The sequence below is a fragment of the Mytilus californianus genome, unplaced genomic scaffold, assembly GCF_021869535.1.
Source record: "Mytilus californianus isolate M0D057914Y unplaced genomic scaffold, xbMytCali1.0.p SCAF_3, whole genome shotgun sequence".
Lineage (NCBI taxonomy): Eukaryota > Metazoa > Mollusca > Bivalvia > Mytilida > Mytilidae > Mytilus > Mytilus californianus.
Window position 1 is genome coordinate 79,525,892 of NW_026262679.1, and position 16,119 is coordinate 79,542,010.

The following is a 16,119-nucleotide window of genomic DNA, read 5'->3' on the forward strand; positions in this document are numbered from 1 at the left end:
TCATAGATATTGATGATGTTATGTCACTCAATAGCCCATATTTCAATGACCGCTTTCATCTCAGATATCCCAGTGAACTTGATTATTTGAACTTTGGTGGATAGTTGTCTCATTGGCAATCATACCTCAGCTTCTTTTTTTTATATTGATATTAAGGGTACTACCGAAAATAGAAGGTCTGCTTCATATCTTGATCTTTTCCTCGATATTGGCACAGATAGAAGTCTGCTCCATTGTATGGTATTTACATATCTTAACTAATACGATATGCTCGTATATGTTCACACTAACAGGGTATGCTCCTTACACAAAAACTGCTCCAACAGAGTTACAAGGAAGAACGACTGAAACGACACTACATAACTTTAACGGTCACCATCACGATTTGATTTACCGAAACTATGTATCGGTATCTCAACTCACTCTCGGCATGTTTTAGCGATCTTAGATCTTTAGATACCAGTAAAGTTAGTCATCTGATTAGTAATTTTACCGATTGGGTCCTATTCCCGATTGTGACGTTTTGACATGGCGAATGATGCATGCATAGAAGAAACGCTTACCCTGTCGACGCATCTTGTTTTGCTCCTTTTGGACATGCGCTTCCCTCAGTTTTTGTTTGTAACCTAGATTTGTCTCTTCCTAATCGATTTACGAGATTTGAACATCGGTAAACTACGGTTGCCTTAATTTACACCGTATCACGGACGGTTCCAAATGTGTACTTGGGGGTTTTATCAATATTTTGAAACATATCACCAAATTATACTTACTTAAAAGACAGGTGAAGGATACCAAAGGGACATTCAAACTCATAAGTCGAAAAAAAAACTCACAACGCCATGGCTAAAAAAGAAAAAGAAAAACAGACAAACAACAGTTCATAAAACAACATAGAAAATTAAAGACTGAGCAACACGAACCCCACCAAAAAACAGCCAAAACCGTAATTCTAACGGAATCTGGCAAAATTTGCATGAATTTGCATGAATACTAGTGTTTATCTAAAAAAAAATACCAAAAAGGACATTCTTAGCCGAAACAAAAAATTTTTTGAAAGTAAAGCTGTGTGTCGGATACTTTAAATTAAAATACATTTGGTTAGAAATATCACTCGATGCAAAAATTTTCAAAAAATATGTAAAATTTTTCATTTTGTATCAACATGTGCTTTCAACAGCAATACATATAGCGCTGAATAACAATACAGGTTTATGCAAATAAGTTTTACTAATATTTGTATAAATAATAATTAAAGTACATGATATTGATTGTTTAATATTCAATTTCAGTACGATCTAATATTTTCATTTTTGCCTCTGTGAGTGAAACAAATACAGGAGAAATTGGTCCTACTTGATATAAGTAAAAAAAATCAAGGGTGTCCACTCGCCTCAACAAAAAATGTCTAACTTCACAGTACCCAAATTGCACCGAGTACCCAAATTGCACCTATTCATCAAAAATAGCTGCGAAAATCTTACAAGTTTTCTTTGAGACTAAATAATTTGTATTTTTATGATTTGATATTATAGACGTCTTTTAACATAGGTAACTATATTCAAATATACAAAAAACGTTCACAGTATATATATTTCAACAGATGAAGCACACTGGAAAAAGTAAAATCTACTGAACGTCGCCATGCGACGTTCACAAATAGTCATCTTTTAAAAATGAGCAAATAAAATATGTTACAAGCATCTATTTCTTAAAAAATGAATACTAAGCATGGACTAATGTCAAATTGTTCTAAATATTTGAAGAAATAAACAAAACAACTGTTATTCTATTTTTAAGGATGTGAATTAAAAGATGGTTGCAATTTGAGTACTCCTCATTACAGAATCATGGATCGTTTGGAGGTCGGTTCAAACCCATTTTTCTATGATTCACTATGGATTCAAAATCAAATTGGTGTAACTATACAGTAAAAAAGGATACATCTACAAAATAAACACAGAATGGTAACTTTTGTCTAAATTGTTAAAAAACGTAGGTGAAAAAACTGTCAAAATAGGTGCAATTTGGGTACCCTCACGTTATAGATATAAGAAGATGTGGTATGAGCGCCAATGAGACAACTCTCCATCCAAGTCAAAATTTATAAAGGTAAACCATTATAGGTCAAAGTACGGTCTTCAACACGGAGCCTTGGCTCACACCGAACAGCAAGCTATAAAGGGCCCAAAAAAATACTAGTGTAAAACCATTCCAACGGGAAAACCAACGGTCTAATCTATATAAAAAAACGTGAAACGAGAAACACTTATGAACCACATCAACAAACGACAACTACTGAACATCAGATTCCTGTCTTAGGACAGGTGCAAACAATTGCAGCGGGTTTAAACGTTTTAATGGTACCAAACCTTCACCCTTATCTGAAACAATAGTGTAACATCACAACATAAAAAACACACTATAACATATCAATTGAAATGGCTTAACTCAATCAAAAGACATATTAACGCCAGTACTATTTCAGTTTTTTATTTATTTTCTAAATGTTGCATAAGTTTACAGTGGTCACTTGAAGTTCATTATTACATTTTCTTATTAGAAAAGCCAGTGAAATTTACAGTGCTTTGTATGGTGATAATAAATTTGAGAATGGAAATGGGGAATATGCCAACAAGACAACAACCCGACCAAAGAGCAGATAACAGACGAAGGCCACCAATGGGTCTTCAACGCCGCAAGAAAATCCCGCACCAGGAAGTGGTCTTCAGATGGCCCCTAAATAAAATTGTGTACTAGTTCAGTGAAAATGGACGTCACACTAAACTCCAAAACATATAAAGGAACTAAAATAAAAAAATCATACAAGACTAACAAAGGCCAGAGGCTCCCGACTTGGGACAGGCGCAAAAATGCGGCGGGGTTAAACATGTTTTGTGAGATCTCAACCCTCCCCCTATACCTCTAGCTAATGTAGAATAAAGAAACACATAGCAATACGCACTGTAGAACATAGTTTACATTATGATGAGAGGAAAGGCTTTATCTAAAGAAGACAGACATTTATAAAGTAAAGGAAAATGAATGACAAAACACATTCACATTCAGAATTTGTTACCGATAAGTAAATGAACTTTCATTTGATTAACATAATAAAGGTAAACACAATTTTGGAATACTTAGGCAGCTCATGTTCGACGCATATGAATTTTCGCTGGCCTACATCAATCTCCTGAGCCGTATCTTCAGAATTCTATGATTTTTTTTTTATCAATAACATTATCAGCATTTGGTTATAATAAAAATCAAATAAATAGTAAGGATATATCATTGACTATCCTTTAATGTAGTATATTTTGTTAGCATCCGTAAACTGTAAAAAAACATCAGATCGGTACGAGGCGAAAAAAATAAAATAACATAAAAGATCTAATTGTACTCGCAGTTACTGAAAGCACTACAGATTATTTCAGCAAGTATTTTGTAGATCTTATTCTTGGTAATATTTTGAATGCATTCTCTAATTCTCAGTTGATTTATACTTTTCTTGACCTGTTGATTATTTTGATTTAATCAACGTGTGGGGTCGTTTGATCTCAATTCTACATTGATCAAAATTCAATTATAACGTCAATTTTTCTTGGTTTCCTCTAAATTTCCTATTGTGACGTCATGGAAAAAGGCAACAATGTCTGATGTCGTCACTTAGAAAGAACACATCTTTTTGTAGATCATTGGAAAAGACGGATTAAGTTTGTTTGCATGTCGTCTAAATGCCATTAGAGAAACAGTACTACATGTACTACTAATCTCGTGCAATACGATATTTCTCCACTCTTGACAGACAGTTAAATTTTAGACGCTCGGCGAGCCTCGCGTTTTTAATTTGAAAATTTAACCGTTTCGAGTTAAGAAATGTTGAATCATACTCGATGCATGGTAGAATCTATATTTATCAAAAATATTTCTAAACATACTTAGAAAAAATAAAATTACACACTTTTGATTGTGATATGTTAAAACACTATGACGTCGATTTTATTTAAGGAACATTTAAAACTTTTGAAACTCGACATTTGTTCACACAAAGTCTTTAATTCAGATTCCACAACGTTGCAACTGAACTGATGTATATATACTGAAATCATAATTGATTACAACCATCTGTAATGAATGTTGTTATCAGCAAAAACAATTTTATTGCGACTTGGTACGATCGATATTTCTAAACTCTAAAGTGCAGACCTGATTCTACACATGCATTGATTCTTTGGAGGATGGTTGTTTTCTTTGATATTGGAAATATTTATATTAAAAAAAAACAGAATGATATCCGGTCGATGTTTTAAAAAGGAAAATAAAAAAAATACTCCGAGGAAAATTCAAAACGGAAAGTCCGTAATCAAATAGCAAAATCAAAAGCTCAAACACATCAAACGAATGGATAACAACTGTCAAATTCCTGACTTAAATGATCGATTGGTGTTTAACACTACTTTCAGCACTATTGGCTATTTCGTGGCGCTCAGTTTTTTGTTGGTGGAGGAAGCCGGAGTGCTCCGAGAGAACCACCGATCTTCGGCAGGAAAACTGACAATCCTAGTCAATTAAGATTAGAGTTGAACGCACCTAGTTAAAATGGTAAAAAGACAATAATTTAGGTTTTGATCATTGTTGAAGGCCGTAGAGTGACTTTTTGTTGTTGATATCCCTGTCCGTTGATCATTTGGTAGGACTATGATTGCCCGTTTTTCAGCTAAATGTCGGCGGTTCCCTCCGGCCAATCTGGCGTACTCCACCAATAAAAAATGACTGCCACTATATAGACAATAATGATGAAAGAGGTATTAAATACAAACAATCAATCAATCTTTTGGTGGATGGTTGTCTCACTAGTAATCATATCATATATTTTTACTTACTGGAGTTTAGAAAAAAGGTTAAATAAAAAAAAACCCATAATAATCTTACTTTAAAAAAAATGTTTGATTTAATCCTCTTGTGTCGGAAATATTCAGTATGACAAGAGTTGTACTCTAAGATATTCTTTTGACGAGATAAGTTTCATTATTGTATTTGGCAATTTTACTTTCTGTCAGTTTCATTAGAATGGAGATAACAATAATACAATACAGTTATCTCCTAATTATTGTATTTGACAATTTTGCTTCTTCTAAGAATTAAAAGTAGAGTTTTAATGTGGCCATATTTCGTTTTATTATTTAGCACTTGCTGAATAGACCATCGATAATCTATTGGAAATTTTATAAAAGACAGATTCTTTTTTTAATTTGTAATTGAAGTCAAATATTGGGAATCAAATTTTATCTATTGAACGTTTGGCTACAAATTGGAAAAATTGAAAGCAAAATTTTCAATAATATCGCCTAGATAGCTAGATAAGTTTCATTATTATGATACACTTATTGGTATCTGTAATCGGATGTTTATCAATAAAACTAAACTTGTTCATCAAGTTCAAAGTTCATCGCAGGGGATAATATTTAATCATTTTGGTCAAATCTCAAATAAAGTGTTCTAACATTTTAAAACCTGCATAATAAAATAGGACAGAAGCAGTTAATTTCGTGAAGAATTCGCCATTTAGATAGTTCCGATGCCATAATATGTTTATGTAAGAGGATTTGAAAAATAGTACTTTATCCGCATTTATATCAAATCCTAATTATAAATACATAATATCATTTTCCAAATAGATTTATCTTTTTGTAATCAATAAAGAAACGCTTGATACAGTACAGCATCATTCAACCAGTGGATGCAATCAAAGAAAATCTTTATCCAATGAGGGTACCGCATCAAAAGTCAGCGAGTAGGAGTGATAAAATTTACGATAGTATTATAACTAAAAAGTTCTTGTTTCTCATTTTGCAAACTTTATTTGGTCGTCTAGATATTACTTACCATATTTTTTCCGTCTCTGCAAATCAAATATTTTGAATAAGTACGGGAGAGAAAATGGAAAATGAACGAGAAAATGCACCAAAGAAGTCATTCTATATCGACGACATATTGCTGGACAGTCCTAAGGAAGCAGATAAAAAGATTGAACAACCTAAAGCATCTGTTACTGAAAATATCACCAATTCTGGGAAATCACTACATTCCATTCCATCATGGTACCCTTGGTGCCACACAACCCCAAAGTGGGAGTACATGTTACGAAGTGGTAGTGAGTATTCATTAATATTAAGATGACGAGCAGTATTTAAATTTAACATTGTTTTAAAGATATTTGTTTCTTTTGATACAATAGTATTTCATTTCGGTACACAGATAGAGTATAGGAAAGGAAAAGTGTCAGAGAAAATATTTCCTATTATTTTTCCTCTGTTAGACATTCAGTTTTGCACAGTTTAAACAGATTAAATTATGTTTGCTTATAATATTATAGATTCAATTTGCAAAATATGAAATATTACATTTAATTGTATAAGTTTTGCATTTTTAACATGATTGTTTCGGTCTTTCTTTAACTTATCTGAGTTTTGAGTGTCCCCGCCTCTATTTTTAATAATGTATCTTCCTGTGGTACTCAAGGAAACCGTAGTAACTTCTGCAAAAACATAATTTGTAAAATAAATTCATAAATCATTCCGTAATGTATGAATTCATTTTTAAAAACGTTAAACAAAGATGACTGCATGAAATCCTATGTAATTTTAAACAGTTTCTACACTTGAATCTTCGTTTTACACCATTATATATGTTATGTAAACTCTTTTGCGAAAAAAATGAGGAAGGGGGCAATTTCTCCTGAATTTATTTCTCATCTGAACAATTTTAACAAAACACGTATTTTAATTTTTTCGTAAATTCATTGTATCACATTGTGTACTTTTGGTTTCTAACTAATATATTCCGTATTTCAGAATGTGTAATCAATTATAATAAATTATTTCGTGATATCCTTGCAAAATTTCACAATAATATATAAAACTTACAAAATTGTATCAAAACTGTCTTCAACAGCACTGTGTAACGCTGAATAAATTGATAAATACAAAATCGTTGAATTTTTCAAAATATTTATTTAGTTTCTTTAATATTTTATTTAGTCTCTTTAATATTTCATTTAGTCTCTTTGATATTTTATTTAGTCTCGTTAATATTGTATTTATTCACTTTAATATTTTATTCAGTCTCTTTGATATTTTATTAAGTCTCTTTAATATTGTATTTATTCACTTTAATATTTTATTCAGTCTCTTTGATATTTTATTAAGTCTCTTTAATATTTTATTTAGTCTCTTTAGTATTTATTATGTTTATTCTCTTCGATATTCAAATTCCAATCGCATGGTTTCAACAAGTTTTTGATAATGGTCCTGTGAGTGAAACCAATTTCCCTTGTATTTGTATACCGCATAATTACGTCTTAAAAATACTTGCAAGTGAAATATTTCATTTTTTTTTGTGGTTTCGAAATGTATTCGCAATATGATTAAATGGCATGCTCTTTGCTAACATAGGAAATTTAACATTCACTGTATTAATTTAACCAGAACGTCGTAATTTCATCGCCTCTTTACTTAAGTTGTGACACATTAAATTTATGTCATATTTGTAAGCATTTAATCAAACGAAAATGATTATAAACGACCAAAAACAGCAAATGTGATAGCTTTTTACTTGTTTTGAGTATTTCTCTAAACGTGAGTATGATGGGAAAAGAACCAACAAAATTCTACAGAAATACAGTTATGTATTGTCCTACAAATACAAACTAATTTATTTTGGTTCCAGCTATTCTTTTGATAAAACCATGGACACATTTTAGGCCGCACATTTTAACCTAACTTTTAATGAAAGGAGTATGTGTTTGATTCAAATATCCTGTCGAATTCATGGTATTTTATATATTGAATGCAATGTCCTTTAATTCATTTTCTAACATTGAAAACGTTCATGGTCAAGATCATATATCCAGGTAAGGAAATCGAACAGATGCTTCCATTCTTTCATCCAATAGTTCTTTTATACATCACATGTCGGAGCTGTATATATTCAGAAATCTCTATAAATCAGGTGACATGTCAACAAAGCTGTCTTTAGACAATAACATGTCTTAGGATGCCATTGGTGTTAGGATATTGTCTTAGTCCTAAATCAGGTTAACGAAAGCCTCCTAAGATAAGATATGTCATGATTTTTTGTTTATTTTGTCCTTAAATATGAAAGCTACATAGGTGTCTTTATGCGGTCTAAGGAAAAACTAAAATTTGAAATACAAACTGCAAAACGAAACAGAATTTCTTTATGTTTGTTGATTTCAGCCAACAGAGATTGATTTTTTTCCGGCCAAAATTTGAACTAAACTCCTTTCCTTTCTCATGCTGATTCAATTAATATACACCACATGACATGCAGATTCAATGAATATACATCACATGACATGCAGGTTCAATGAATATGCATCACATGACATGCAGATTCAATGAATATACATGACATGACATGCAGATTCAATGAATATACATCACATGACATGCATATACTGTATACAGGTAATGAAAGCGATTGGACCAAAGGGAGAATCTTTTAAATACATTATTACAGCACAATTAAAAATTCTAAGGCACTGAACATTTTGTGGGAGGATTGGGTTTTTATTCACGGAACATATTTTTCAAAATTATAAAAAAAAAATCTTCAAGAACAGTAAGAAGACTTTTTAGAACCTACTGTTGAATTTTGTTCGGTTAATTTTCGATGGAAACAAAATGTTTTCCCTTTCATTTGAAGCAAATTTTTTATTATTTTTCCTTCTGAAACAATATATTACACTTCCTTTCTGAAGCAATTTTTATAACAGTTTATTTTGTGGTAGAAATTGAAATAATATTATACTCCCCCTTTTACACTTGTATACTATAAAAATTTCATAAGATTATTTGATATATATATATTCGTTTTATATTAGCAGTACATGGTCTTAGGATATTCTTAGAAAAATCATAGGTAAGACCATCCTAAGATAGCTTTGTTTAACATCCTAAGATAGTTCTCAGCAATGTCTTGAGACCATCCGAATTCAAGCACTAAGATATATCTTAGGACATAACTAAGTACTAGTATACTGTATTTACATGACACTAGTTTGATTTCCGTGACAGCTTTGTATTTTTGGAAGACAACAAAGATGGGATGGCAATAGACTTTTATTCATATTTTCATTGAAAGCAATTTTAAAAAGCTTTTGGTGAAAAAATACAATGGGGACTAGATGTTGAAAAAAAATGATATTTTCAAAATTGTAAATGGAACATCATTAATGAATTGTGGAGTAATTGCTTTTTTATTTAAATATTCAAAAGAAGAAGGAATTAATTATCATTCATTCGATGACATATATGTTATATGGATCAGTGAGAAAATAATGTCTACAAATTCAGTTGATTTTTTATTTTGAATTCTTCGATAAGAATAACGTTCTTAGGTTTGTCTATAAAGTTGATTGAATACATATGTCCCAGTCGTCCAAGATACTATATGTATCAAAGCGAATGTTTCTAATATTAACTCAATAGGTCACATGCATGTATGAGACTTACCATTTGTTGTTATTATTATTATTATTATTATTATTATTATTATTATTATTATTATTATTATTGTAGGACAAATATTTCAGTGATAAAAATGTCTAAATATAAACTTGAAACGCTACAGACAATTTTTTTTTTGCAAACTATGCTAAATTGTAACATTTCTTACTACTCTTAAACTCTTTTCATTTAAGATGGAAACTTCTAACGTTTAGGTATGCACAATGCATTTCTGAGTTGGGATCAAATGAAACTGTCATCGTTTTTGATATGTTTATTTATCGCTACAATAAGAACCAATTGGTTTTCAGTTGCTCTTATATGGCCAGTTATCTGTGAAATAGAAAGTATTAAGCGCAATATAATCTGATAGTTTTAATTCATTGAGATAATTGAACTTAAATCACACTTTAAATGGACCAGTTAACACAATTTCTTAACCGTTTGAGTCTTTCAACCAGTAAAATCGAATTTCACAAAAAGTGACAGATTTTCCTTTAATTTATTCCATCTTTATAAAAAATCATTTTCTGTAGAGAATTGTTTTATAAACTGAGTGTTGTCGTCTTATTCCAAAACTCATCGGTTCAAGTCATCAGAGATTTGAACAAAAAACATTGCGTCTGCCAACCCAATCTTTGCATACTTATCTCAACTTTTGAAAAATGTCACACTTATACTCATTTGAAAAATGTATGGTTAAGGAAAGGTTGTAACTTCAGTTTTTAGAAGCTACAATGTACAAGCATTTTTCAATTTTGTTTTCTTATAGTTTCCTCATAGTTTTGTCTCTTTTCTTAAATTTCCTGAGAAGTCCGACTGTTTTCACTTGAATGATAAGTCATACTGACTTGATTGATTGATGGTTGGTTAACGTGCAGTTGCAAATATTTCATGCATGTTCTGGAAGATTATACTGACTTGACATTTTATTCGACGAAAGATGATCCCATGTATAGATATAAGTTAAGCGGGGTGTAAATAAATGTTTCGAATTTTGTGTCCGTTCATTCTTCTGTCAGTCTGTATGTCAATTAAACTTTCAGAGAATCTAATGTACCTAAATAAATTGTACACATCGTATCTATTTTTCATCAAAACATTTTTTTGGGTTGCACACAGAAAATTACGCACAAAAAAGGTACGAATGATATTTTTAGAGTTCAACTATCAAAACGTGGACTTTGTCATATCTCCAAAAGCGTAGGCACTTGTTGTCGACACATTTCTAAAACAACTAAATTTCAATTAAAGTATCACAGACTCTACAGTACCTAAGGTGTACTACTGTGATAAGCGGGACTCTGGCATATACAAATAAGTGGGACTGGATGGTATTAATCTACGAACCTTTTTTTCTTTGGTTTGATTTCTTTAATGTTATTTCTGCATGCGTTGAAAAGAGAAATTTACTTCCAAAGCAGTTTTTTTAATTTCTTTTTTTTTGTCTTTCGTTTTTTTTCCAAAAGGATAAAGTGATATAGTATTGAGGATTTATACATCACAGAAAATCCCTACATACATTTTATTAAATAAAAACATAGAATTTACACTCATCTTTTCTTACTATAAGTTTTGACATATCCTGATGATTTTTTTCCCTGATTGGTAGACAACAGTATATCTCTATTTCTATGTTGTAATGGTTGATACTGTCATTGGTGCTTGTATTTACTTTTAGATTATATTTCAAAGAGCGGACAACATCCACTGAACAACACAGAAAGAGTTCAGGATCTATCATGTCGAAGAAATACCTTGTCACCACAAACATGCCACCAGAAAATAGATGCAACGGGCGTTTTTGATTTTAATGGTGAAAGTTATCAACCTAGGAGAAAAAAGAAAACAAGAACAGTATTTTCAAGAGGTCAAGTTTATCAACTAGAGAACACATTTGACATGAAACGATACTTATCCAGCTCGGATCGAGCAACTTTAGCAAGCTCTCTGAAGCTTACGGAAACACAAATCAAAATATGGTTCCAAAACAGACGAAACAAATGGAAGCGACAGCTATCCGCAGAAATCGACTCTACAGCATATGCACCAATCAACGCTTCTACGCAACTTCGAATCCCCATTTTTTGCAAGAGTCACCACTATATGCCGGTTGGATGTAAGTTAGGCTCAATGACTTCTACTTTCCAACCGACTCTGAAAGGAATGTCTTTAGCGTATGGGCAGCTGGCAATACCAGATCCAGAAACGATTCGAAATTCTATTTTGTAAAACTCTGTTGTTGTGGACTGCAGATAAATGTTTGTACAAAATATCGTGAAGTTTTATGTAACATGTTAAGTGTTAACAAATGCACTGTGACTGCACTAATGCGAAACATTAAAACATCAAAAGAGAGTCAGAGTAAAAGAGTCAGAGAAAGAGAGCGAGAGAAAAAAATATTAGAATAAATGTAGCTGTCTTCAATGAAGATGTTTTCCTTCATTAGAGAAATCAGAAAAAAAACATCGAAAGTTTTAAAATACGACAAAAAAATTGTAATGCAGTTAAGATACTTGTAAAATAAAACTCAGGTTTTAATAGTATTTACTAAGGAAAACACGATTTCTAAATGTTCAAATACAAAATATCAACATATTGATTTAGTTTTTCGAAAGTTTTAATACATAAGGTTCATTGAGAATTAATCATTAACAGAACATTATTTTAAGGTAGAAATGTTTATCTTTTAAGATGAGAATTTTCCTGGAAGAATTTGTCCTCTATCTCACCGTTTGTGTTTTTTTCTCTCGTTTGTACGCAGAATCGTTCAACGATAGTTTAAAAATGGGTCTGCATCAAGTTTTTTCGTTGAACAATTTGATATTTTTAGCTTTGTAAAGTTTTGTGAAATTTTAATCATTATGAATTTTAATTACAATGTAGAAGTTAAAAAAAAACTATTTTGAAATTTTGTTTGATCTTAAACGAACTCTTGCAAGGATGATACCATTTGTAAGAAGTAAAAAAAAACTATGAATAATTTACCTGTAATGCATTTAGAGAACTGTCTGCTAGATGCAAGACGATGTAATATTGTCAGCCCGGAAAGGTTGTCTGTAATCATTGTGCAATACGGAAGTTTATTTTTGTATAAAACTTGTCAAAAACTGTCCATGGTCACTTTCAGTTAAGTCACTAGTCAAGGTAAGTCCTGATAACGACAATATGAAGTGCAGGGAAATTCCATGAAGTTTTTTTTTTTAATCTTGATATTACAAATAAAAACTTTATTCAACCGATAATTAACTTACATTTTCACCTCATACAATTGTTAAACAAGTTACTTTTTAATATTGTGCCTTATTTTACGAAAACAAAAATACAATTTTTTATTTTTACATGTATACCAGTTATCGTTTTTATCTAATAACTTTTCATTGCCTTTGGAAAATAATAATGAAAGTATACGATTTAACATTCTGAAGAAACACGAGCCTTTCAATTGTGCGCTGATCAAAAACTTGTGAGCCTTAAAATGCGTTAACTAAAAAAATAAAAACACTTCAAATTGTATTTTTTTCATTGTTGATAGTTTTTGTGTTTTGTATTTGAAGTTTCACGTTGTAATTTTATATATCACTGTTAACAGCTTGCAATTAAGAGTTTATGTATTATAGAAGAAAGTACAGTAATAACTAAAAGGTCCTTGTAACGTTTCACAATTAAAAACTTCAAAATTGATGTTTGATTCTAAAATTTCGCTGTTTTTAGGTCAGATGTAAGCAATTAAAAATTTCGAAATGTTTTCCGGTTTTCAAAATGTTCATATTCAGGTAAAACTAAAAACTCCAAATATAAAAACACTTTCGGGTTGTTAGTATGTTTATGTTTTACCTATTAATTCAGAAAGGAAGAAAAAACGATTTTGGGTTTATGCCAGTTTGACATTTTAATTTAAAACCCACATTTCAAGAAGTGAAAGAATTTTTGATATATTATGCAGTCAGTTATCTAAAAATTCAAAATACTTTTCTGACCATTAAATTTCGATTTTCAGTTCAGAAAAATACAAACTTAAAAAACTTAAAATTTGATCCATCTCGAACACGAACACGAACTTTATTTCGATGTAAATGTAGTTTTTTTTATTGCAGTGATGAAGGTTGAAACATATCTTATACATTTTTGCTTTCCAATTTTGATATTTTATTTAGAATATCAATTTCAAAAATCACTTTTTTACTATACAACATCAAAATTTAAAAAAATATCATTTTCATTTTGAATTGTTAAACGCTACTCGGACCTTACTACTCAATACGATAGTTTTAGCAAATAGGAAGTGCATTCTTTTCTCCGTATCGTTTTTACAGAACACAAATGTAATTAATGTATTTGGTGAAACTAACATATTATGATCTTTGTATTAGAAAAAGCAATCAAAATGAACACAAAAGTCGCCATTTGTCTGATCCTTCCCTGTATCATCGCACTGGTTTCCTGTGCTTATTTACCTGGTAACTACGGATACCAACAACCAAGACAGGTTGCTCCTTATGCAAACTATGCTGCCAATAGTTACCAGGGTCTGAAACAGGCTAGACTTTTCAACTACCGTGAGTATTTTGAAGCAATATTTAGTCTTTTTATGTAAAAATGATATGACATTTAGATTATATTTGTTTATGAAAAAATGAAGTTTAGGGTATACGTCAAAGAGACGACAATCAAACGACACAAAAGAAGACATCTAAAGGTCAGCTGACAGTTTTTGTCAAACAATAATAAACATATGTCAAAATTTAATTAATTCGCCAGAAGTTTACAAAAAATCGTTAGTTTGCTTGCTTGATAGTTTTAAGGAATGACCGTAATATTTTTTTCTGTCTACGACGAAATAATATAAAAAATATGATGCACACTGAATAACCCGGATAGCGGGTTATTTAAAAGTGTGCAACACATTTTTTTTTAGGTTATTTCGAATAGACAGAAAAAAATATTACAGTCAGTCCTTATAATCTAATTCTAAATTCCATTTTTAAGAAGTAAATCATGAAAAAAACATTGATGACGTCACGGTCACATGAAAAAAATATGTAAATGAGCTGATAGACAAAAAACGTTCATCCAATCAGAAAACGTGTTACATCTAAAATTAAATTATTTGGATTTAATGTCACTTGTCACTCTAATTCCATAGTGGTCAACTAGATAGAGTTTATCTGCAAAACAAGAATGAAACAAAGAATTTTGTCTAGTTACTGACAAACCGTGTTGAAATATTCCACTATCATAATAGTGATTGGCCAAGTGTTCTGATTTTGCACTTTTATTTAAACTACAAACCACAGATTCTTCATAACCTATCTTTTATTGGCTAATTATGAGTGCATGCATAGAAATAAATATGACAGGTGGATGTGAAAATTTAGTCGGTAATGCTAAGATATATCTTATGAAGTCAATGAAATTAAAACAATCACATTATCTTTTAAAATAGTTAAATAAAATTTGAATATTATCAAATATAATCAAATTCGGAAAGTTTATTCTTATTTCTGGAGAAAAACAGTAAACTTTATAAATTCTTATTAATTTGAATAGTTTGAAATACTCATCTGTTATCGTTAACTTCTAAAATTATTTGTCATGTGGTTTTGTTTTAATAATTGATGAACTGTTGATTTGAAAGCATTTATTATTTTTATTCCAGTTCTAGGAGGACTATATTTCCTGAACCTGTTCAATTTCACTGGAAACCGAATTGCTGGTTAAAGCCTGTATACAGAGTTTGGTAAATTTCTTTAAATTATATATTCCATGCGACATAATTAAGACATGTTCCAAAACACAGTAAAACGTTACACTGTGACAACACATTTGTAATTATTTCCACCAATCAAAACGCCTCGTCAATTTATCTATTGTAAAAAAAATTCTCAATTCTTTATCCAAGACGAATGGCAGCATATGGATGAGAGGAACTGTTTAAACAACGTTTAAGCACTCTTTACTTCAAGCAGCTACTGAGAGTAAACTCAGAATCTTTTACAAATAAAAAATATAATGTATTATCAACATATGGAATTTCGCTCTTTCGAAAAAGCTTTAACCTTTAAACGCAGTATTAAAAAGGCATAAGTCAGGAATCTAATGTTCAGTAGTTGTCGTTTGTTGATGTGGTTCATAAGTGTTTCTCATTTCTCGTTTTTTATATAGATTAGACCGTTGGTTTTCCCGTTTGAATGGTTTTACACTAGTAATTTTTGGGGCCCTTTATAGCTTGCTGTTCAGTGTGAGCCAAGGCTCCGTGTTGAAGACCGTACTTTGACCTATAATGGTTTACTTTTATAAATTTTGACTTGGATGGAGAGTTGTCTCATTGGCACTCATACCACATCTTCTTATATCTATAGGTGAATTTGCAAAACAAAAAGTAATAATTCTAGTATGTGTCCATATCAAAAAGAATTATCTTTCTTTTATAAGATATTTATTCATTATCACTTTTTTTTTAGATGCAGACCAAACTCAGGTGGTACCGGGATAATTAGATGCAGACTAAACTCAGCTGTTACCCGGATAAATGCTTTAGTTTATTTATTGTGGATTATAAAAATAAAATTCAAAATTCAAAAAATTA

The 16,119-nt window shown here is 30.8% G+C and overlaps 1 long non-coding RNA gene across 1 annotated transcript; it reads left to right on the forward strand.

Moving 5' to 3' along the window:
* Positions 1 to 12,652: 12,652 nt before the first annotated feature.
* LOC127735144 (uncharacterized) lies at positions 12,653 to 16,119 on the forward strand. Its single transcript, XR_007998135.1, has 4 exons — positions 12,653 to 12,677; positions 13,904 to 14,089; positions 15,190 to 15,270; positions 15,995 to 16,119. It is a non-coding gene; the product is annotated as an uncharacterized LOC127735144 (long non-coding RNA).